Source organism: Cupressus sempervirens, chromosome 10 (assembly GCF_028749045.1).
Source record: "Cupressus sempervirens isolate cs-2001-9-10 chromosome 10, ASM2874904v1, whole genome shotgun sequence".
Lineage (NCBI taxonomy): Eukaryota > Viridiplantae > Streptophyta > Pinopsida > Cupressales > Cupressaceae > Cupressus > Cupressus sempervirens.
In genome coordinates, this window is record NC_143127.1 from 893,159,305 (window position 1) to 893,183,829 (window position 24,525).

The 24,525-nt window shown below is 36.0% G+C and overlaps 1 long non-coding RNA gene across 1 annotated transcript; it reads right to left on the reverse strand.

Moving 5' to 3' along the window:
* Positions 1-23,344: 23,344 nt before the first annotated feature.
* Positions 23,345-24,190, reverse strand: LOC149536866 (uncharacterized). Its single transcript, XR_016357563.1, has 2 exons — positions 23,660-24,190; positions 23,345-23,572 (listed from the first exon to the last, which is right to left on the reverse strand). It is a non-coding gene; the product is annotated as an uncharacterized LOC149536866 (long non-coding RNA).
* Between the last annotated feature and the right edge of the window lie 335 nt (positions 24,191-24,525).

A 24,525-nucleotide genomic window follows, 5' to 3' on the forward strand; every position in this document is an offset into this window, starting at 1 on the left:
GTGACTACGCTAAGTGTGCCCTAAGCTAGGATTGACCAAGTTTGGCAAACATTCATTCAACAAGTAAAATAAAAACAAGCAATAGATAGGAACACCCAGATAGAAGTTTGTGGTTCTCAGAATGTGATACTTGCGCCAAGGAGTGTGTATGTTCTACGAATGTTTCGATCAGTCACTCCAAACACATTAACATCCTAGATGGTTTTTTGCAAGGCTGACAATTGGTTTAGCTAGGGAGTCCTCGATATACGCAAGGTACATGAGGCCCAAATCTGTAGATGAGACCAAAAGGATGTCACATAGCCGAGAGGAGTGGTAACCCACTTCTCCTCTTTCACTTCTCAAGGGTATAAAGTTCCTTGAGGCTTAGCTCGAATGACAAAATCTTGATCCCAAGAGAGGTGTCTTTCGATTCACCTCCCGATTCTTATACTCTGCCAGAACGCTGGAGTTGAGGTCATCCAAGGGGTGATGAAATCCCCAAGCAGGCCTCCTAAAAAGAAACAAGGTTTTGGATCCTAATCTTATGCACCCAAGATGGCCTCAAAAGACGACAAGGGGAGAGAAGACTTGGATGACCTTGGGCTAAAAAACACGCTTTTTCTTTTACCAACTGACTCTTATGTGTGCTAATCTAGACTTTGCAAGCACTCATGTTTAAGAGACAATGTTCAATTCCAACTTGAAGCGCCAACAAAAGTAAATTGATCGAAGAATGCAACCAATAAGAAGAGTTAGGCTCAACAAAAGAAAACTCGCGCGCCCGGAGGCCCTCCACGTCAAGTATCGATTAATTTTCTTTAAGGCATTCAAGATTGAGTGTGAGTTTGTTTTAAGCCCAAAACAAAAGTGTGTGAGATTTGATTTCAAGCGCGCACCCGGAGGCTCTCCACATCAATTGTTGTTCAATTTTAGTGGCCAAACTTGAAGTGTGATCGATTTAATCTAGAGTTTTGGCCATTTAAGAATTTTGATAAAGTTAAAGCAAACGTTCAAAGACCAAGTGAGTGAGTTAGATTGTGGAACATTTAACACCTTTTTCAAGTAGACCCATCCCCATAAATGGTGCTAAGATTGCAACCAATGGTTGATATTTGATGGGTGATTAGAAAAGAGGTGAGTCCAAGGAACTACTCAAATTGATTTTTTTAAATTTGTATTTTAACTTAACAAAGTTTCTTAAATGTCCAAAAATCAAACTTTACCTAGATTGCATGTGGAAAAGAGATTTGTTTTGTTCAATTTTAGAAGCTCCAAATGAAGTGTTTGATATTGCAATGGTTAATTGATCCTTGGCATTCAAGATTGGATTTGTTGTTTTAAGCATGCATTCAAAGGAAAGTTGATTTTAATCCATGACATTCAAGAGTGTGTTTTGAGCAACATTCATTCAATGGAAAATGTGTTTAACCATTCAAGTTCATTTTTTTAGCAACATGCATTCAAAGACAAATGGTTAAACATTCAAGTTCATTTTTTAGCAACATGAAAACCTGCAAGAAACATGGTCAGTGGTTCCATATGTGCTCCAACCTGCAATGAGACAAAAAAAAGCAATTTAGTTAGTTAGTCAAAATTTTCAAAAATGAGAACTTAACTATGGGAAAAAAAAAAATTTAACTTTTTTTGCTATTTTTTCTACGCGTAAAAATACTTAAAATGATCTAAATCCTACGGAACCACTAAAAGTCAAATTTTGATTTATACTCTTTTTTTTTTTTTAGCTACAAAGTGCAGAAATAAAGATTTTAGAACAGAAATGCAACATAAGCAGGCAGAGACGACAGTCTATCAAGCGAAGACGTCAAAATACGAAGATGCAAAAATACAGAGGCGCTAGTATTCGGAGACGACAGAACAGATTTGCGGCACAAAAAATAGGTGACAAGCAGAGACGCCGATTTGTGCAGATGCGGATTTTCGCAGACGACGATTTGGATTGGCGGTGGTGGAGACGTCGATTTGCGCAGACGTGGATTTTCACAGACGTTGATTTGCATAGACGCAGATTTTTGCAAACATCGATTTACGCAGACGCAGATTTTCGCAGATGTCGATTTGCGCGGACGCGGATTTTCGCAGACAGAACAGGTTGCAGATGCCAAAACTGCGCGAAAAAAGTTGAAAAACGCAATTTTTTTTTTTTACATGGTATTTCTTCTTCCTAAGTGCGTTCTTTAACCTGCAAAAACAAGCAAAACACCCTCACAACGCACTCAAACAACAAGAAACATTAGATGGTTAAAAAAAATGACATATAGATGAAAATAGATGATTAAATGACCCATAGTGGGGTCCCACCGGGCGTGCCAAAATGTAGAACAAGATTTAGTATGCAAAGAAAATTAACAAATAAAGTAAACATTCACAAACCAAAAACTAAATTCACATATATGCTTAGACAAAGAAAGCAAACCAGAAGTGCAAACCTCACAAGAGAAAACACTCCATGCTTTCTAGATTTTGTAGATGTGTCCTTTTGCTGTGGATGTATGCTCAAGATGCTCAAAAGCTACTTCAATGGAGATGGGTAATGGAAAATTGGTAGCTTTGTGAGCTCTCAATTTGGCATTATAAGGGTAAGATTGATGGCTTTGGTTCTCAAAATAGCATGGTAACTTTAGCTCAAAGATTGTTGATGAAATGGCTTGGGATGGGATTCAATTTATAGGCTAAGGGGTAGAGGGATGGAGGGCTTAGATGAAAGGATGGATGAAGGCTTAAGGAGGTCTAGGATGCACTCAAAGGAGAGCACATGGATTGTGCTTGTTTAGCACCAATGGGAAGGTGACACTTGTCAAAAGGAGGATGAGTGTGAGAGGGTAGGGTAAAGGGTTGGTTAAAGGCATGATGAGTGGGGTTGAGTATGTAAGAGGGATGTAAGAGGAATGAGTGTGGAAGAGGGAAGAGTGTGGAAGATGGGTGTAAGAGTCATGAGTGGGCTTGTAAGAGTCTTTTATGTTTTGTAAGAGCACTCATGACTTAGTGGTTGGGTTTTTTGAGGGGAGACTTTGGTTTGGATTAGGAAAGTCTTAAACTTGTTTAAGGAATGTGACAACATTAGGGGGTGGATTAGGCTTGGGTTTAGGATTAGATTAGAGATGTTAGAGATGTGCAAGTGGATGGCATTAATGAGGGTGGGTGAGTTAGTGGCTAAGCTTAGTTAGTATGGGTGGATGGGGTGGATTAGGCTAAATGGAGGATTAGGGATAGGTTAAGGGTTTTAGATTTTGAGGATTTCATTTATCAAATAGATTTATTTAATAAATGGGAATTTTGGAATTAGATAGGAGAAAAGGATTTAATTGATAAATAATAGATTATTTGATTTATCAATTAGGACTATAGATGATTAATTAAATTAATCAACTAGGGGATGGCAAAGGGTTAATTAAATAAGAATTTAATTAATAATGCCTTTTTAGATAACTAAATAGGATTACTAAAATAGTGTAATCAAATTTAGGTGTCTACAGGTATAGTCCTGCATTAGTGGATGTACCCTTGGCCCTCTGACAGATTGTACATGTCTCCACATTCTTCCTCACTTCAATCTAAAGTCTTGGCCAATAATAGAACCTTCTCACCTATTCCAAGGTCTTGTCCAAGACAAAATGTCCTCTCATGTTTCTTGCATGCTTCTCCCTAATGATGTTCTCCCTCATTGAACATTGTGGAATGCATAGTTGATGCCCCTTGAACAATAGCCCATTTTGAATCAAGTAGTCAGCATATTCAGTGTGATATGTTTTATAGAAGTTAGAGAACACCTTATAGATGTCTTTGAAATCATTATCCTATTTATACATGCCTTTCAAAGCATTAATCCCTACACTTTGGAGTTAGATTTCTTGCACAACTAAGTTCCTTCTACTTAGTGCACTTGCCACTTTATTGGCAACTCCCTTCTTGTGTTTTATTGAAATGGTGTAGGCTTGAATTGATTCTACCCATTTCATCTGTTTGTGGCTTATTTTCTCTTGGCTATTCAAGAAACTTAAGGCTTGGTTGTCTATGAAAACAAAAAATTCTTTTGGAAGGAAGTAGTGCCTCCATTTCTTCAACGACTAGACCAAGGCATACAACTCCAAGTCATAAGAGGAGTATTTCCTCTTGGCTTCATTTATTTTCTTGCTAAAAAAGGCTATTTTCCTCCCTTATTGACTCAAGACAACCCCTATAGCCAGGTTAGAAGCATCACATTCAATAGTAAAAATCTTTTGAAAATCAGGGAACACTAGGATAGGTTTCTCCATTACCTTCTTTTCAGCATTTGGAAGGCCTCTTTTGCATCGTTGTTCCACACAAATTGAGATTTCCATCCACCCTTGATGGTCTCAAGGATAGGAATACACAACTGATAGAAGCCCCTAATCAACCTCCTATAAAAGGAAGCAAGCCAATGAAAGCTTCTAACTTTAGTCATGGTCCTAGGAGAAGGCCAACATAAGATGGCTTCCATTTTCTCAAGATCCATTTTTATGTTACCTTCTAAGATTAAAAATCCCAAATAAATAAGTTCTCTCTACATAAAACACACTTGTCCAAGTATATGAAAATTCTTTCTTCATGCAATATTTTTAACACTAAGTTAAGATGTTCTAAATGTTCCTCCTTACTCTTATTGAAAATAAGGATGTCATCAAGTTATACTATGACAAATTTTCCAATGAATGGCTTGATCACTTCATTCATGAGTTTCATGAATGTGCTTGGAGCATTTGACAAGCGAAAAGGCATCACCCTTCATTCATACAAGCCCTCATTGGTTGTAAATACAGTCCTCCACTCATCACCATCCCTAATCCTTATTTGGTGATAGTCACTTCTCAAGTCTATCTTGTAATAGTACCTTGCTCCCCCTTGTTGTTCCAATAGGCCTTCTATCCTAGGCATGGGAAACCTATACCTAATAGTGATTCTATTTATTGCTCTAGAATCAATGCACAATCTCCATGTGTCTTCCTTCTTAGGGGACAAAAGGGAAGGTACTGCACAAGGACTGAGGCTCTTTGAAATCAATCCTTTATCTAGAAGTTCTTGTATTTATGTTTTCATTTCCTAATTTTACTCTAGAGTCAGTTTATAAGTTGTCTTATTAGGTAGTGTTTCTCCTGGGATCATATTTATGTTATGGCTTATGTCTTTGATTGGGGGCAACTCACTTGACAATTCCTTGGTGACAATGTCTTTATACTAGTATAATAGGTCTATAGCCTCTTTAGAACCTACATATCTCAAGGGCTTCACTTCCTTTACAATATTCTTGGGTCTATCATCCATGGGGCCTTTTCCTACTTCACAACTTTTAGAAATTATTTTCCATCTAAAAACAAAAACTTAGGATATTTTTGTTCTTCTGTAGAATCTGGTAAGGGTAAGAGAGCTACCTTTTCACCTTTTTGGTTGATGGTATATGTGTTCAACTTTCCATCATTTTGTGCCTCCACATCATATTTCCAAGGTCTCCCTTGTAGGAAATGATAGGTATCCATTGGTACAATATCACAAAAAACTCTATCCTTGTACTTTCCAATTTTGAATTCCACCCAAGCTTGCTCCTCTATGATAGTTTGTTTCTTCTTTGTGAGCCAAGAAACCTTATAAAGGTTTGGCTATAGTACCCTCCTTAATTTCAACTTATTTACTACATCCTCATATACCAAGTTGTCAGTAGACCCACTGTCAATCAACATCTTGTAGACTTTGTCTCCACACTTGTATGTGGTTCTAAACAAATTCTTCCTCTAAGGTGGTTCATGAGTGCTTGGGGAATTCAATAGTGTCCTCCTCATCATAAGAGCTTCTTGCTTCTTAGGTTTTGCATAAAATTCTTGTCCTTCCTCTTCTTGATTGTCCTCTTCCTTGACTAGGTTTTCCCTCCTATCAATCTGATTCTTTGCCTTTTTAGGACACTTAGATGCCAAGTTCCCTAGTTTCTTACATCTATAACACTTTGGAGGTCCTGATGATCTACCTCCAAATATACCCCTTGAGTCTCCTCTTATTCCCCTATGGGATCCTCTATAGTTTCTCTCACTAAAGGAATTGTCCTGACTAGTCTCCCCATAGTCTCTAGGACTTTTTCCTCAGCCACCACTTGTTCCTCTTCCTCTATTTCCAAAATCTCTATGGCTTCTTCCTTTTCCTCCTTGGTCTTGCTTTCTCTTAAGCTTCTCCTCCACTTTCAATACAAATTGAAAGCATTTCTAGGTTGTGATAGGAGAACATAGACTTAGTTCATCTTGGATATTCATCCTCAACCCTTGCATATACCTAGCAAGTTTGACACACTTTGGTTCCACTAATTTTGACTTCATAGTGAGTTTGTGGAACTCCTTAGTGTAACTAGAAACATCCATCTCCTTTTGCCTTAGACTCTACCTCTTTTTATGAAGTATAATCTCATAGTCATTAGGTACATAGGCTTCCTTTATCAAGGTCACCATCTTCTTCCATGTACTTATCAAACTTTTGTCCATCTTCACCCTCTCTGGTTGAGTGAAATTTCACCAAGTTAAGGTTAATCCCTTTAACTCATATTTTGTTATCTTCACCTTCTAATGCTCTAGTATCTCATCATAGTCAAAGACACTACTGAGTGCATCAATCCAATCCATCACTTCTTTTGAATCCATCTTCCCACTATAAATAGGAAGATCAAGTTTGGTGTCCATGGTCCTTCTCTCAATGGATTTCAAAGTCTTTAGGAATAACCTCTATTCTATATGAATCACTTCTTCTTCCCCCTACCAAGGGGTTTCCTCATTACCCCCCTCCTTCTCATTCTTAGAGTTACCACTAAATCTTGTCTTGACTTGTTCTTTTAGTTTTTTCATCTCTTTATTCATTTTCTTCCTCTCAACATCATGCTCCTTCACCACCCTTAGTAGTTTTGCATTTGTCATTTTGTTAGGAAGATAATTATAATTTTCTTCTCAACCATCTAACATGGTTGCAACTTGTCTTTCTCCAAAGATCTGCTTACTTTCTCTGATACCACTTGGAGTAGAGTCCCTTGATTATATCAAAATATGTTACTTAGGAGTACATAAAGCCACTCTCCAACAATACAACCTAGGGCTCCACAATATGATTCCCAATACCCATACTATCTAGACTAGATCAAATTCAAAGTCTAGAACACCCCCTTAAGGAATAACAAGACACAAACTTAGGTCAAATTTTTCAGGGATGAAATATGGCCTTCTTCAATACTAGATTCAATTCTCAAATGTTTTAAAACACAAACTCCACAATGATTGCTTTGGAAAATCAAACTACTCACCTAAAACTATTAATAGAGCTACAAGGAGAAAACTAGGATTTATGAAAGGAACCTTCTTGGAACTCTACCAAAGAAATTCTCGAGCACCTTCAAAAAATTCAATCGATTAATCAACAACCCTCACCAAATTAGGACCCTTGAACAATCCCCTAACTCAAGTTGCTTGCAAATATCTCCTAGGCCTAATAGGGCTAATTAGGTCACTTTAACAAAGAAAGTACAAGGAATTCAACACATATTCCAAAAAAAAATATTGGAATACCTTATGGACATGCCAAAACATCTAAATCCAATTTTTTATGTTTCTATTCCACCCCTAGGCCAAGTTGTGCCTCAAAAACCCAAAACTGGACAGTTACATTTAGATGTTTGTCTAGAGGGTTTTGTAATTACTCCTCACATCTCCTACCTCCTGATCTAAGACCCAAAAATTATTAAACTACATCCTCCCACCTTTCTTTCTACCAAGGCTTAGATTTTTCCCATGGTGGAATCTCTGGGAAAGAGAGATTTTCTCTCAAAACCCTAGTTAGGGCTTTCTTGTGACCAGCAAGCACACAAAAATCAATTTCTCTTAACTAGTATGACTTGAAGATCTTAAACCACTTTAAAAACCTTCATATGAAATTTCTTCAACTTTTCCAACCCTTCAGAGTTTCATGTGAATCTGTACAATTTCGTACAAACAGTTTTTCAAATAGACTTGGTAGGAAAATAATAGATTTTATTGATTTCAATGCAAGGATTACATTAAATTCTTCCCTTCTCTTATTGAGAAATTTTTCTCAACCTTATTGATGAAATTTCCAATCAGTTTCAATGGATAAAGGTGGTTTTGAATGTTGGGATTCAAATCCTTCAAGTTGCATTATGCAACATTGACAACTTTGACAACTTTTTGAAAAAGTTGTCAAATATCTTCAAACTCTACCAAATTTTAATTATAGACTCTACCTAGGAGCTTAGGAAGGTTTTGATCATAATACAACCAGTATTCAACTTTCTAAACTATTTTATCCCATTTCTACCTAGAAATTGCCCATAAAATGACCAAGGTAGACAATTAGGTTTGTAACACACCTATTGTCTCCTTGCCTTACAACTTTGACATTATTTATAGCATTGGATTCTAAATTCAACTACTACCTTGAACCTTTTCCTTTAATCCTCTAGATTTTCTTGCAGTGGATGGAATTGAAGGTGCTCCTACACCAATATGCCTTTGATAGGACACCTAATTGTGAATGCCTTGTGAATTACTAATGAGATCTATGATTACTATCTAGTATTATTGGAATAACATACTACCGTGGTACCTCATGATGACTTCACACTCTAATAAGATAAAAGTATGTACATTGTGCCAAAAGAGTCATTACCTTCTAGCAGGCCCATAATTTTTATGAATTAGAGATCATACCTACTGCTACAACTCTCTCAAACCTAAATACTCACACCTCTACTTTCTTCAAATTAGTTTTGACTATTCCCAATAGTCAATCTTATTTTAAACAAATAACAAAATACAATTCCATCCTCTGAAATTTTATGAACCTAAAAGTAGGATAGGCAAAATTCATACACCATATATGATAGCACTAAAGCCACAACCAACTTATTATGTGAAAAATGCAAAATATTCTCCTACAAGGATATGTCTTGAATATATCAACTTCACATAATTATTGCATTCCATATATACAACATATTGTCTTATCCGATCACCACTATTCATCAAAAGAATGTCTTTAAATTATACTCCATTCTACATATAAAACTTCAAATACTCTTTCTTCCATACTTCAACTTCCCATAGCTAAGAATGTGATGAAACTAAACACTTCTCTCGTAACTTCATGCATTGAATGTACAATATTGAACTTGTACATTTCTCTTTACCTGTTTGACATCAAACTTCTCTACATTGAAAGTACAATATTGAACTCATACAACTCTTTACTAGTTTGACATCAATGTACACAACATGTTGACACTAAAGACAACTCTAAATGTGCAATGCTAACAATGTACTCCTATACCCCATAGAAGTTGAGAAGAGCAATGGAGGTAACCAAAATATTTATCATTATTTATTTATTTGTTTCATGTATTGATTGTTGGAAATGTAATGATAGATAGGTGACTGAGAGGGGGTTGAATAAAGAGCCACGTGAAACTTTTCACTTATAATACTTTTTCTTTTCTTTATTAGATTGTCTAATCTACTGTCATGCATGGAACATAAAGCAATAAATAAATCAACACCATAACACTTTGACACAATATTTGATAACCCATAAACCCTCCAAGGAGAAGGTAAAACTAGGGTGGGGATGACACCCACAACGCTTCACTACTGCAGTAGTAAAGTTGGCCTATTAGGGCTTACAATTGATCACTTCTAATGATCTACTTTATTAGAAGTATGAAGGATTGTTAGGTCCACCTTGTGAAAGGATTTTACAATACAATGAAGTGTGTACTTTTTAAAGAGATCTTACAAAGGACTACTAGGTCAACCTTGTTAGAGGATTTACCTGATGTGCCTATTAGGATGCAATAAGTATGATTATCCTTGTTTGTAACTTGATTTTTCTGATATAGATCCTTTAAAGATTATAATCACCTAACTATGATAGATATGTCTTTGCTCTGCCCTTTATACTACTTGGTAGCTTGCTAATCAATCTTCTCTATCTTCTTCTTGTATTCCATATTCACTTGCTTACAACTCTCTCTCTCTCTCTCTCTCTCTCTCTCTCTCTCTCTCTCTCTCTCTCTCTCTCTCTCTCTCTCTCTCTCTCTCTCTCTCCCCTATTAGATAAAACAATTTACATTTCTTATATATCCATCAAACAATATTTTCATTCCAATTCAACTTCAAAACAAAAAGGGCCTTTACAATAATCAAATTACATCTTTAGGTCGATTGAATTTTGATGCTTGGGTCACACTATGCAATTAGGTGTTATGTTGATGCTTGACAATTTAGTGAACTCGAGTGATACTCTGGTAGTTAAGTAACACTAGATGCTCAAGTGATGCTATGCAATAAGGTGTCACTATGATACCTTTCTTTTACTTGATGCTTGATTTATGTCGAGAACTCGAAAAGCACTACTAACTTCATTCACACTACTAACTTGGTTTACACTTCTAGAACTAGGATACTTAGACATGTTTTTAATTTAAGGTAAAAGTAAGTTTTGAAGGGGGCCCGAAACCCTTTACATCAAAAAGAAAGATATACCATGAAGCTCTACCAGGTTTTAAATGGACTTGAAACCAACAGTACAATTAAACTAGGGCAAGCAAGGACCTGAAACCAACAGAAGTGTTTAGAAAGAGAAACCAGTGAGGACACTAGAACTTGGAAAGAAAATAGACTAGAAAGTGAGGCAACAAGAGAAGCCTCTCAGACCAGGAAAATCACCTAGGATTGCTGATCAAATTTGTTCTTCTAGTCACAACTTCCTTAGAAACGTTCTTTCTCCAACGCTTTTTCTTGAAACAGGAGAAACTCAGGCTTTTTTTATCTAACAAAATCCTAACAATATCTAGATTATGAATACTATTTAGCCCCCTAATATACCAAGTAATGATTTTCATATCTATTTTTTAGGGGTAAAATCTAGAATAGTTGCATGCCTGCCATCAGCAATATTCTGCATACTTTCTAACTCTCTGGTTTTCTTTGTGGTTCTTCTTCTGAATTTTTTCTGGAGGACCATGTTGACTAAAGGAAAGATTGGTTGCAATAATAGCCAACCTTGTTGAATGACTTAAGTGTTTTGTCACTAATTGACAATATGTCTTGTCATACGATCAACAATCTTCCCCTTTGGCATTAGTGACAAAAATACTTATCATGTGCAATTTTATCATCAATCCAAAATCTCTTGATCAAAATATTTAGTCAAACTCCCCCCTTTCCATATGCTTAGGTTTGCAACTCAATTTGAACTGAAAAATTGTGGCTCAATCACAACTGAGTGAATTTTGGTTTTTCAAAATTGTTTTTTGTTTAACTATACATCTACTATATACATAGATGTTTCTCCTATAAATTTTCCTCTACATTTCCCCCCTTATTTTTGTTGAAAATTCCAAAATTAGAGACATAGTCTGATCCTGATCTTCTTGCAATACCTTCAAAATGTCCAATTTAATCTAAATTTTAGTTGGTAGCTCCCTGCTGAGATCTACAACTAAGAAGTTTGTGTCATGTACCAATGTCTTTGCATGTGCAAGATGTTTTTGCATTACATCCATGTGAGGAAGCATCATGAATATTTGTTAATTATTTCCTAATCTTAGCTTCTTCCCTTATTATCTCAACCTATAAATCTACCAAAAATATGACCTTCACAAAATGATTGGAGTTGGTACTCGGGTCAAGTTCCAATTCAATAGTGCTATCTTCGAGTCCTAAGCAATCTTGACCTATTTTCCCTTTATTTCCTTGGTGAAATTTGAAGTATCACACAATTTTGCAAATAAAGATACAATATTATTTATAATTCCTTCTAATGTAGCAATAAGAATGGGCAATTCGACTTGATCAATGGAAAACTTCTTTGCTACATTTTCCAAAACTTTATTCTCAAATTTTCTTCCTACCCTTTGCAGAAGTTTTTCTTGGCCATTTGAATCCTTATTTAATTTATGTACAATGTCAATCAATTTTTCAATAATAAGGGCTTTATTGTTTACCTCAACTTGAATTACATCCAAAAATATGTCCTTAATGTCTTCAAGAACCTTTCCTATGTCCCTTTCTACCTTGAGTTTCTATTGTAGAGACCTTTTCCTCCATAGCTTGCTTAAAATCTTCATTTATTCACTAGGGAGATTTGATTGATCCCAATTTGGAATCATAACCTTTTTCTTTTCTTTTTCCTTGGCACTCGAAGAACGTATAATTTCTTTTCTTTTGCCATCATCCTTCTTCTCTTCACCACTCAATTGAATCTTGCTTTCTTATTTGTTTCCTTTGTCAACCATGTTCTCATCCTTATTTGACTTTTGCTCAGTTAATGCTTGGCCCAAAGGTAGTTAGAGTTTGTTGCTTGGTTGCTACTTGGGTAGATGTAGTACTTTATTTTTCCTTCTCTACCCTTGATAGGAAAATGGCTTGGCTCGAAGAAGTAGGTAGTGAAGCTATTACTACTCCTACTTAAATCTTTGAATCTGATTCTAATGTAGCATCTTTATCTTCCTTATTGTGTTCCTCAAAAATAGTTTTCCACAAATTTATTGTGGACTATACAACTTCTTCTGTTTTATTATACAAAATTTGAAAAGATTTGAATCTGGGATTTTTCTTGTTTTCATGCTTGGTCATGGGCTTCTTAATTTCTTCTTTGGTAAAATGTGGCATGACACTTTTCAACATTTTCTCTCTAATATCTCTTTCTATCTTTACAACATTTGACCACCTATATGTCACTTCCTGAAGTAAAGCTTCTGGAGATTGGTTTTTTAGCTCATTAGGATCGCATTTCCATCTTGTCATCTTCTCAACCAAAGCATCTTCTATCTATTGCTGCTCCTCCTTGCTCCTAGATTCATATCTAATATATTTGAATCCACCCATGCCACTTCCTTCCTTCAATCTCTTCAACTACTTCTCAAAGGATAGTGGGGGCTTCTTCAGTTGGCTGATAGGTGTATTTTCTTCTTCCTCTTCATCATCACCCTCTTAAAGCTTCAATTTCCTCATTGGCTTCTTGGTAGTGGTGATCATAGGGGTAACTACCTTCTTAGGTGTAGCTTTCTTTGGTGCAATATTGATCACTTTTCCCTTCTTTTTTGGAGGTCCTTATTCCTCTTCTTGTACATGTTCTTCATCATCTTCTTCCTTATCTTGTCATTTTCCCTCAGTTAGCATAAGAGGGTCTTTCTTCTTGTCAAGATTCTTCTGAATATTTTCCATTTTTTTATTTCCTCTCTTTAGTATTTGAGGAATCTCTATTTCTAGAGATATTTTGGTCTTGGCCTCTTCATAGGTGCCAAAATAAGTGGCCTTAGGATCAACTAGCTCATTCAGTAGAGCCTCAATGATGTCCCTAGTATCATCAATATTTACTTCATAACTTAATGCTTTTACCCATACAATCCTAGGTCTAACTACTTGAATATGAGTTTTATCATAGTCAACTAGGAAGAAAATATCATGTTCATATTGCTTAACTAGTAGTTGAGGAATTCTATATTTGTTATGAATATTTTCCTTAAAATTCTCAAAATATGCATCCATAATTCCATCAAAATTTTCTCCTAAATCATTGATGAATTCATTGATCTAATATATGACAAGTCTATCCTTGCTCTAGACCACATTAGCCTTAGAAGGAAAGAACTTTTGCACATAGAAAAATAAACATGCCAGAAGAGAGCTAGACTTACACACATTCTTCTTTTATGCCTAAATGCTCTCCATGTCTATTCTTAATTGACTCAGTTGCAACCCAGCTGGATCAAAGGATAGATTATTCTTCGCAACCTTGTATGCTAAGTCAATCACCTCATAAGGTAAACTATTAGGTCTTCTCAAGCTATAGATCTTGTGGGAAATTACATGGATCCCAAACTTGAATTTCATGTATGTAACATTGTTCAATTTCATACCTCTACCATCCCATTCAGTTAGGGTTTTCTTCGCAAGCTCACCTTGAGCTAGGGTTTTGGTTGTTTTTGGTCTATCCAGCATAGCACAACCCATGACTTGATGAATCATCTTCTTTTTGATCTTTACTAGTTACTCAAGCCAAAAATATATATCATGAACCCTACTTAAAATGTATCTGGTCTACTTAATTTGGAAGTTCCTTGGCATATGCAATGCATGAGACAAACCCTTGACTTCTAAATGTCCATGTTCAGATTTCAATACTTTATTCTCACAATGTGCATTATATGTCTCATTTAAGTCAAAAGAACCCAATTCTTTAGTCTTGCAATGATAAAATGACCTAATATCATGGATCAATAGTACCTTTAGAGGGATGATAAAGTGAGCTCCCATGGGGTATTTCTTCTTAGCAATTACAAGATAAAGCTTGAATTTTGGTGCCTCACAGACTGCATTCTTTATAACTTTTCATAACCCTTCTTTGCCTTTGTGCTAGGACTGGATGTTATTTCACTCAGTGAATGAAGAATTTCACTAATAGATAACCTTCTTGAAATGTACATCTATGAATTCACTCAACAACACAAAAAATTTCTCTTGATTGCTTGGGGGTTCAAAAATTTCTCTAATCAAACTAATCTCTAAATTAGCGGTGAGAAAATTAACCCTCGATTTCATCTTTTTTTTTTAAAACCAACTTTTAGGGCTTCATAATTTCTCCATACTTGGTAGGTGAGAAGACTCGACAAACTCTTTGAACTTGACCTCAGAATGAATTATCCATCATAAATATTGATTAAAATTGTTTTCCAACCTGACTTGACTCGGTGATGCTTGATAGCTTAGTTATAACTAAGATCCTTTAACTTGATTAAACTTAGTTTCTTTCACTTGTCCTAGTGCATCTTAGTATGTAGATTTGGACAACTTTTTCTTGCTTGTCTAGAACTGATGTAGGATCTTCTTTGGATTCATAGTTCAAGCCATTTCCTTGAATGCTTAGTTGGATGCAAATGCTTCACCCAACTCATTGGTTTGGATGATAATAACTTCATTGTCTTGCCTTGTGTTTCCCTTTGATTTCCTTTACCCATTTCTGATTCATCTGAGTTTTGATCTCTTCAACCTTTGTCTTCCCTCTGTTTTCTTTACCATAATTTTTTTGTAGCTCGATTCATATAGTTTCTTGCCAGATGACCAATCTTTCTGCATACATAACATCTCACATTAGTATGTATTTTCCTTAAGTGATTTCTTACAAAATTTTCTTCAATGTGGCTATATTCTCCACATAAATGGCATCTTCCCCATGTGTTTTAGTCTCAACCAATAAATGCTCATTATTTGGTTCCATTGTGATGATTATTTGTATTCCATTGTTTTGATCTGAAGATTTGTGACCATACTTGTGACATGTGAAATAGTTTCCTTCAAATTTTGATGTGGTTCTATATTCATTTGCCTTATGTCCATACTTGTTACAATGATAGCAATGTCCTTTGAATTTGGGTTGCATAGTATTACTCCAATTAATGTTTGATGTATGACTAAGTTTTCCATAATTATTAAATGTAGGTCTTTTGTTCTTTTGTGCTCCTTGCAATGATGATTCCGAAATGTTCCTATGGCCCTATGCATTATTTCTGGAGATTGCCTAAACAATACCAAACATATGGTGAGCTGGTAGATGATGTACATTGATAGGGAGATGGTGTCTGAACATAGTCAATGGTCATATAGAAGCTTAGGCAAAAGGAGCCATTCAGTATTCCCAGAAAGGCCATATGGATGGTGTGATGAACATATAGGAGATCAAGAGGTTGTATAGGATGTTGAGAGGAGGAATTCATACAGTGAGAGAATCTTTTCGTACAGTGAGATTTTCAAGTTGTACAATGATAAAGGAGCAATCGTATGGTGGAAAAGGAGCCCATACGGATATCTATTGAAGCTGTATGGTGAGATCAGAGAGCAATTAGCAAGTAGTACGGTAAGATAAATGGCAGGCTGTATAGATAGATTGTGTAACAATAGACTAACTAAGCAAATTCAGGTCGTACAGATGGTGAGAAGCATAGTTGGTGAATGAAATAATATCATTCATACACAAGTACGAAATGTGATGGAAGATTAGATGAATTCCAAATATAATAACAAGACTTGAACACACAAATTCTTTCGAATATGTTTGTTGAGAGAGAGCACTCCAATTTTCCAAATTCGAACAAGTAATACATTCAGTGATGGAGTAGGGTGAGGGTCAAATCCAATCAAAACCATACAAGCCAAATAGGGAAGATCTTTCACTTCCAAAATGGTGAACAATCCTAAACTCCAATAGGAATCTACACTATACAGAAAAATATTCCAAAGCATACCCATAGACTTCCTATAAGTTGTGCTTAAATACCTGTTGTGAAATCCTTTCTGAGGGTGTACAAAGATAGTTGATGGTGACACAAACTACAAAAACACAATAAAAATGGGTCTGAGATATACTAAATCAATCAGAACCCCTAAATACAAACATTGATAACTTGGGCCCAATTTAATTAAAATTGGGAACATTACAAATCCTCGTTGCCCAAAAATTGCTTGTCCTCAAGCAATTCACAACTCCTGGATCCCAAACAATGCACTGACACGAATAGCCATATTTTTTGGAAACACCACGCTTCTTCAGGATCACATGAGCATGATTGAATTCAACTGAGGTTAGTAGACCACCATCAGGATTTTGATGCACCACTCTGATATAAATGTTGTCTTTTCCTGAGTCACCAAGATCCCAAGGATGCCAATCATAACATATATCGATGTCTTCATCAATTTCTTTGAGTCTGGTCATACACATAGACATCAATGTTGGTACAAACCTAGCAATTCTAGTTGTAGATAAAACCTGGGCAGCACACAGAACCCCGATTGAAATCTTGATGATGGATAGAGCCTTGATAATGAGAAATGTCTCAATGATTGTCAATGACAGACATGATGGGGACAGACATGATGGTGATGGACACGATGGTGACAGACATGGACTCAGAGTCAATGATGGACATGACGGTGATGGACATAATGGTGACAGACACCAACTTGACGGACATGATGGTGATGGACATGGACTCAGCCTCGATGATAGATACGATGGTGATAGACATGACGATGATGGGTACCAACTTGACGGACATGATGGACCTTAAGAAAAGACATTGCTTCTATGATGGACACAACTTCAGCAATTGATAAAGCTTCCTCAAGGGATAGTGCGTTGGTGACAGGCACAACCTTGGGCATAGCATGAGCCGTCCATGTCTTCACAAGATCCATGCAAGCAACCTCTTCATTTTTTTGGTGTTCTCCCCTGTTTGGTGTAGAAGAAAGTTTTAGCAATTTCCCTTAAGTGGCCATGTAATAATGTCCTCCTTCAGGTGTAAGGCATCATCCTTATTACTACCATCTATTTTTTCCCACTTGTGCAAATGAGATATTAGTTTTTCTTCACAATGCTCAAAAATATGACTAACCAATTTACATGCAACTATCGAGGGTACACATTCAAGATTACGAATAGCCCATAACATAGATGTGATGGGTTGGGATATTTCATCCATTTCCTCAATGCATGAAATCATAAGGCTCTTGATAGCAACTAAAACCTTAGTATCATGATCTTCCTTGATGGTGACCAAGAAGTGATGAAACATATCATGGACCAAATTTTGCAATTCAATATATAAGAGAAGATTACTTACTTTGACATTTGTACAATTCTCCAATATTGTAGATCTCCTATCAAAAGGGTCACTACTGAAGTCATCAAGACTCTAAAAGCTATCAACTATCAAGTGCAATATCTCCATCATGGTGTTATCATCATATGGTGCTTCAGGAGCTGAAATTCTCAAGACCTTGCTAAGACATGTTGCAATTGCCAATCTTTTATCCTTGTCATGGTGTCTCAAAAGCTTGGGTTGACTTAAGGCATCCTTAATCGGCGAGAGGATTCTTTGTATAAATCTTGAAGGTAATTGGTCCACCCAACACAAACATACTTCCAATAAATCTAATGGAAGATCAAGACCTTTGCTAAGCTCTTTGCCAATCCCTTGTAGTGTCTTCAACCACCACTCTCCATCACTGCTTGGTGCCATAGCACTATCCCAATCCCAAAATCTCTCAATCATCCCAATAGGCTAGGAAGATCACTAGCTCTGATACCACTGTAATGTTCCTATGGCCCTGTGCGTTACTTCTAGAGATTGCCTAAATAATACCAAATGTATGGTGAGCTAGTAGATGATGTACAGTCATAGGGAGATGGTGTATAGACACAGTCAATGGTCGTACGGTAGCTTAGGCAGAAGGAGCCATATGATAATCCCAGAAAGGCCGTATGGATGGTGTGATGACTATATAGGAGATCAAGAGGTTGTACAGGATGTTAAGAGGAGGAATTTGTATGATGAGAGAAGCTTTCTGTATGGTGAGATTTTCAGGCCATATGGTGGCAAAGGAGCAATTGTACAGTGGCAAAGGAGCCCGTATGGATATCTATGGAAGCTGTATAGTGATATTAGAGAACAATTAGCAGGTCATACGATAAGATAAATGGCAGGTCATACGGATAGATTGTGTAACAATAGACTGACTAAGAAAATTCAGGTCATATGGATGGTGAGAAGCACAGTTGAATGAAATAATATCATTCATACACAAGTATGAAATGTGATGGAAGATTAGATGAATTCCAAATATAATAACAAGACTTGAACACAAATTCTTTCGAATATGTTTGCCAAGAGAGGGCACTCCAATTTTCCAGATTCAAACAAGTGATACATTCAGTGACGGAGTAGGGTGAGGGTTGAATCCCACCAAAACTGTACAAGCCAAATAGAGAAGGTCTTTCACTTTTGAAATGGCAAACAATCCCAAACTCCAATAGGAATCCATAGTACAAAGAAAAATATTCCAAAGCATACCCTCAAACTTCCTACAAGCCATGCTTAAATACCCATCGGGAAATCCTTTTGAAGGGTGTACAAAGATAGCTAACGGTGACACAAACTACGAAAACACAATAAAAATGGGTCTAAGATATACTAAATCAATCGAAACCCCTAAATGCAAACATTAATAACTTGGGCCCAATTTAATTAAAATTGGGAACATTACACTATAATGTTCTAGCCTACACAATGATGCCAATGATCTCTCCTGTGATTCTGTGAGGGTAGTAGGATGAGATGAAAATGGTGTATGAATGCCAATAGAAGCCGTACAATGGACACAATACAGGGTGAAGATATCTGTATGCTATAGTAAATGATGCAATTCAGTATGGGAAAAAGGCCATACGACAGGAGCTAACACAAAGGTACAGTCCATACAGTAAGGAAAGAGGGTCGTACAATGGCTAGTTGTCTGTATGGTGAGGTAGTAGTGAGAAATATGAGTTGTATGGTGGGCACAATGAAGGTGTACTATAATCAGGTCATATGATGGCCACTTTAATAGTACAAGTATTCATATGGATGGTAAGGGAAATGTCGTATAGTTAAATGGAGGGCAATTGAACTGAGTTTGGTCCATACGGAAAGGTTGCATGATAGTGGTTTGTAGGTGGAGAGTGGAGAGAGAGACATGTACCCCAAACTACTAACTGACCTTATTAAATTAATGGCAAACACTGTAGACTTTGAACACCAAATAATGCCCGTGCAAGTATGAAGAATATTCACCAATTGATAGGTATTTGCAACTAATGAGAGCACTCCAATTTTCTAGATATAGACCAGTTGAACACCGACAAAATAGGGTGAGGGTTGAATCCCACTGAAATCGTACAAGCCAAATAGGGAAGATCTTTCACTTCTGAAATGGTGAACAATCTCGAACTCCAACAGGAATCTATAGTACTGAGAAAAATATTCCAAATCATACCCACAGACTTCCTACAAGCCATGCTTAAATACCTATCAAGAAATCCTTTCCAAGGGTGTACAAAGATAGCCAACAATGACACAAACTATGAAAACACAATAAAAATGGGTCTGAGATATACTAAATCAATCGGAACCCCTAAATACAAACATTAATAACTTGGGCCCAATTTAATTAAAATTGGGAACATTACAGATTCTCCTTGATCAATATACCCTAAGCCAACAATGTCTTTATATCTATATAGAGTTTGTTCATACAATTGATTCACACTTTCTTGTAAGCTCAAACTTCTCTCATTGAGTTCCTTTTCAGCTCTTAGATCATTCTTGAATATGTCTCTATTTGTTCTTGAATTGGTGATTTCATGATTTGCATCATCTAGTTGATTTGCTATGTCTGCCTAATGTTGTGATAGTTGTTGGATTCCATTCATCTTTTCTTCTAATATTGTTGCAAGTAATCTTTCATCTTCATCTATCATTTATTTATCATTCACTACTTTATTCTTTTGTTCCATGACTTCACATAGCCTGACCAAGTGACTTTCCTGCTCTCTTTTCAATTTCCTTACTTCTTCTTGTAGAATGGTATTCCTTCCTAGTAGATCTTCTATGATTGCATCTACTTCTTTTGAGCTTCTTTCTCTATAGCTATCTTCTATTCTTTCTTCTATGTATAGATTTTCATTCATCTGCAAAGCCAACTCTTTTCTTGTTTTCAAAGAGTGAGTGAGTTGCTCCTTGAGTTTCTTGACTTGTTCCATAGCCATATGTAGATCTAGTTTGTCATTCTCAATAGCTTTCTCTAACTTATACACTTCCATTTCCTCAAATCTTTACCCTCAAGTTGTTAAGCCTCTGATAGGAGAACCTTGTGCTTTGATACCAATTGCTGGAAATGTAATAATAGACAAGTGACTGAGAGAGGGCGGGTAAATCAAAAACCACTTGAAACCTTTCACTTAGAATACATGTTTTTTTCTTTATTAGATTGTCTAATCTACTATCATGCATGGAAAATAAAGAAATAAAGAAATCAACATCATAACACTTTGACACAATATTTGGTAATCCAGAAACCCTCCAAGGAGAAGGTAAAACTGGGGTGGGGATGGCACCCACAATGCTTCACTATTGTAGTAATAAAGTTGGCATGTTAGGTCTTAAAATTGATCACTTCTAGTGATCTACTTTATTAGGAGTATGAAGGACTGCTAGGTCCACCTTGTGGAAGTATTTTACAATATAATGAAGTATGTACTCTCTCAAGAGATCTTACAAAAGACTGTTATGTCCTCCTTGTTAGAGGATTTACCTGATGCACTTGTTAAGATGCAATCAGTAGGATAATCCTTATTTGCAACTTGATTTTGCTAATATAGATCCTTTAAAGATTATAATCATCTGAATGTGATAGATATGTCTCTACTCTTCCCTTTATACTACTTGGTAGCATGCTAATCAATCTGCTCTATCTTCTTCTTGTATTCCATATTCTCTTGCTCCACTTGCTTACATCTCTTTAACATGTTAGACAGAATAATTTACATTTATTATATATCTATCAAACAATATTTTCATTGCAAGTCAACTTCAAAACAAGAGGTGCCTTTACAATAATCAAATTACATCTTTAGGTTGGTTGAATGGTGATGCTCAGGTCACACTGTGCATTCAAGTGTTACATTGATGCTTGGGCAATTCTGTGAACTCGGGTGATACTCTGGCACTCGGGTAACACCAGATGCTCGAGTGACTCTGCAATGCCTTACTTGTACTAGATGCTCGGTGTACATTGAGAACTCAATGAACATTGCTAAGTTGGTTCACATTGTTGACTTGGTCTACACTTCTAGAACTAGGATACTTGATTGCTCAGGCTACACTGAAAACATGTTGACTAAAGGAAAGCTTGGTTGCAGTATTAGCCGACCTTCCTGAATGACTTAAGTGTTTTGTCATATTTTCCTTCTAGTTGTCATAGTTAACTACATCAAACTTAGGACTTTCTTTTCTGAAATGACTTGACATTAATCTTCCAAAGTTGTTAAGTGTTCTCTTCATGACTTGATGCTCTAATACCAATTGTTAGAAAGTAAAGTCCACGAATATAATTGGTCACAAGTTATCTAGCAAAGATGAGACATCTACAGTTGAGTAAAAGAAGTACAAATCAATGATTGGAGGTTTGCAATATTTGACTCACACCAAACCAGATATAGCAAATGCAGTTGGGACAATAGCAAGATTTCAAGATGATCCTAAGGATTCTCATTATGCAATAGTAAAGAGGATATTCAAATATTTGATGGCTACACCTAATTATGGATTATGGTATGATAGATCAAGTGATTTCACTTTGTGTACTTATACTGATGCGTACTGGGCAACCAATAATTATGAGTTACATACTCTATTGTTGAAGATTTGATCTTGTGTATTTTCTAGCAAGTGACTTAAGCATCACACTCTAAGGCTTCATACCTAGACTAAAAGTGTTAAATAGTCAAAGTCGACTTACTTTTTCTGAGCTTAATTTTTCTTTAGTGTGTGATGTTTAAGGATGGTTATTTTCCAAGGTTTGTGATTATCGCATTTATGTTTCACATTGCTTCAAGGTAATCCTAATGCTACTAAAATTGGTGATGGTGTAGCTCACTTCGTCATCATCGTTTCTTTAGGGTGTTGCCCTAGTAATCAAATAAAGACTTGTGTCATTCTAATAGCAATTGAAAAAACTTTCATGTTAAATTGGAAGATGACTATTTATGAAATGGATTCTATAATTTAACTTCTTTATTGAATAAGGAAAAATCACATGAATCTTCTTAAAGGTCAACTTCACTTCTAAGTAGATTATCTATGCTAGTCCACGTTATGATTACACTTCCTCTATCCAAAATTTTAGGGAATTGAATATTGTTGTAGGGTAAATAGACATAGAAGATCAATAAGAACTAGAATGCGACTTATTTGAAATCTTTGATCTCAAATAAATTGAAACAACTTCTTTATAATCAACCTTGACTCTTCATTCTTATAACCTTTTAAAAGTATTCACATCACAAACCCTTTGTTTCTTGAAGATTGTGAAGTGTTGCCAAACTCTCTTGTATTTTATCCGAAAATCTCTTTAGAGTAAGTAATTTAAATTTCTCCTGTGATAATATTAGATAAAATTTGTTAATGATATGACATTCATGTGATTTCATAATATGGAAGTTGCCTGTAATCATGAGGCTGGAGGAATAGAACAGTTTCTATCATTTAATATGTTGTACCTTTTAGATTATTAAACGCACTAACTAATCAGTCACTGCTGTCCGTAATCATCATCGAAGAAATATTTCCCACCAAATTTCTGAGCTATTCACCAAAAGCGAGCTCAAATAACGGCACAATGGAAGGTGCAAATTCATTTTCAGAGAGCCCCAAGTGCGTTTGCGACAGTTATTTGATCCACTTAAAAGTCAATTCTTGTAGAATTTTTTTTTTAACTGGCCTTGGATGCCATCCATACAGATCTTTTCAGAAATGCTATTTCAGTGAAAAAACTAGAGAATGCATTTAAGATTCATCTACCAGCAGAAACAGCTCAGGTAACGCCGGGATTTACGCAATAAATTCTTTACAATGCCGAACAAGAAACCGAAAACTCAACGTTTCCCCTCGCCAATTCAACGTCGAATCATCCAGAGCAATCTGTGGAAGACAACGAAGAAATTCAGAGCTAAAAATAATAATAAAACTGACAAAACCTTAAAAAAGGAATTTTGATTAAGTCCTTACCCGCCATGACAAAGTGTTTAATGGTTGCTTGCAAGCAGAGAGTTTTCCCTCAACAACCCACAATGGACGGTGGAAATATAATCGGAAAACCCTCAGGATGTGTACACGTGGCTAGAGATGACAAAATCTGCCTGCATTTGCCACTACCTCAAGAAATTTCAATACGTGTTTGGCCAGTGTATTTTTTATTGTGGATCAAAGCTCAAACCCTGATGGAGATTTCAAACCCTTGATTTTGTTTCTGGTAGAGTTTGGCTTTCCTACAAAAGGAACTCCTATTGCCCTAAAATTGCTGAGGTCAGATAAATAAGTTTTTCGAAGTTGGGCTTATTTTGTTTTGGAGCAGCAGCGGTTGTTGAAATGAGACTAATAAGTTCATGGTTAAACCAACCTTAACAACTTTGAACTAACTCCAAGAAACTAGTAAATAATGAACGCTTCACCATTCTGAGGGATAAGAATAATGAAAAGCCATATATTATGCCCTGTTCTAGGTAGAACAGTAGCCACTAGGCAAATTTACAGCGTTATCTTATAGATCATATCAAAGTATATTCTAAATTTGGTAAAGTGGCTTGAAATTGAATTAACGAAATGCAACTAATTTCGAATTTAGTATATAAATTGTTGTGACCTAACCTTCACACTTCACAGTAGTTTAAGTTTTTAGTAGCTTCAATCCATTTCATCACAGGAAAATGTTGCACTGGCAGTTAATGTCAAACATCATAGGTTTCAATTTGTTTCGTCTAAAAGTTGTTGATATTTTGACTTTTATATATTTCTGGTTTTTTTTTTTTCTACAAGAAATCACGTTCAAGATTGAAAGGGAGTTGAATTATAACAATGCCACAATGGAAAAATAC